Consider the following 1,690-nt stretch of genomic DNA (forward strand, 5'->3'; position numbering starts at 1 on the left):
CTTCTGTATTGCTTGGGAGAATACTGGGAGGAGTTTCAATGATTTTTTTACTCAGCTAGCCCACTTGTGCCTCCAGATTTCTAATGGAGGATCTTGTTTCACTCATGAAACTGAAAGTGGCCTTTGACAGATCAGAGACTAAATTGGCTAAATTAGAAGTGTTTTGTTCAGAATTCTCTGTCTGTTGCTGAGAAGATGATGGGAAAGGCTTGCTATTGCTCAGCCTATTGTGTCCACCATTGTTAAAGCCTTGTTGAGGCTTTTGTTGATCCTTCCATGAGAAATTTAGATGATTTCTCTATGATGAGTTATAGGTGTTTCCATAGGGTTCACCCATGTAATTAACCTCAGCCATGGCAGGGTTCTCAGGATCATAAGCTTCTTCAGAAGCTGCCTCTTTAGTACTGTTGGATGCATGTTGCCATCCATTCAGATTTTGAGAGATCATGTTGACCTGTTGAGTCAACACTTTGTTCTGAGCCAATATGGCATTCAGAGTGTCAATCTCAAGAACTCCTTTCTTCTGATTTGTCCCATTGTTCACAGCATTTCTTTCAGATGTGTACATGAATTGGTTGTTTGCAACCATGTCAATGAGTTCTTGAGCCTCTTCAGGCGTTTTCTTTAGGTGAATTGATCCACCTGCAGAATGGTCCAATGACATTTTCGAAAATTCAGATAGGCCATAATGGAATATATCTAATATGGTCCATTCTGAAAACATGTCAGATGGACATCTTTTGGTCAGCTGCTTGTATCTTTCCCAAGCTTCATAGAGGGATTCACCATCTTTTTGTTTGAAGGTTTGAATATCCACTTTCAGCTTGCTCAGCTTTTGAGGAGGAAAGAATTTATCCAAGAAGGCAGTGACCAGCTTATCCCAGGAGTCCATGCTATCCTTGGGTTGTGAATCCAACCATATTCTAGCTCTATCTCTTACAGCAAAAGGAAAAAGCATGAGTCTGTAGACTTCAGGATCAACTCCATTCGTCTTTACAGTCTCACAGATCTGCAAGAACTCAGTTAAAAACTGATAAGGATCTTCAGATGGAAGTCCATAAAACTTGCAGTTTTGTTGCAATAAGGCAACTAGCTGAGGTTTCAGCTCAAAGTTGTTGGCTCCAATGGCAGGAATGGAGATGCTTCTTCCATCAAACTTGGACGTTGGCTTTGTGAAGTCACCAAGTATTCTCCTTGCATTATTATTATTTTCGGCTGACATCTCCTTCTCTTGTTCTAATATTTCTGAAAGGTTACCTTTAGATTGTTGTAATTTAGCTTCTCTTAATTTTCTCTTCAGAGTCCTTTTAGGTTCTGGATCAATTTCAACAAGAGTGCCTTTTTCCTTGTTCCTGCTCATATGGAAGAGAAGAAAATAAGAAAAGAAGAGGAATCCTCTATGTCACAGTATAGAGATTCCTTTATGTTAGTAGAAGAAGAAAGGGGAGAAGAGTGAAGAAGAATCCAAACTCAAGGGATAGATTGGGTTCGGATCTTTAGATGAAGAGAGGTGAAGAGAGGTGTTAGTAAATAAATAATTAAATAGAACAAGAAAAGAGATGGAGAATTTCGAAAATAATTTAAAAAAAGGGGTTAGTAATTTTCGAAAATTAGAGATAAGATAAGATTAAAATTAAAATTTAAAACAAAAAAGAATTTTTGAAAAAGAGAGAAGTATTTTCGAAAATTA

At 37.8% G+C, this 1,690-nt stretch overlaps 1 non-coding gene across 1 annotated transcript; it reads left to right on the plus strand.

Moving 5' to 3' along the window:
• The first annotated feature begins 722 nt into the window (after positions 1-722).
• LOC127744423 (small nucleolar RNA R71) lies at positions 723-826 on the plus strand. Its single transcript, XR_008005412.1, has one exon. It is a non-coding gene; the product is annotated as a small nucleolar RNA R71 (small nucleolar RNA).
• The last annotated feature ends 864 nt before the right edge of the window (positions 827-1,690 follow it).

This window comes from Arachis duranensis, unplaced genomic scaffold (genome assembly GCF_000817695.3).
Source record: "Arachis duranensis cultivar V14167 unplaced genomic scaffold, aradu.V14167.gnm2.J7QH unplaced_Scaffold_343483, whole genome shotgun sequence".
In the NCBI taxonomy this organism is placed as follows: Eukaryota; Viridiplantae; Streptophyta; class Magnoliopsida; order Fabales; family Fabaceae; genus Arachis; species Arachis duranensis.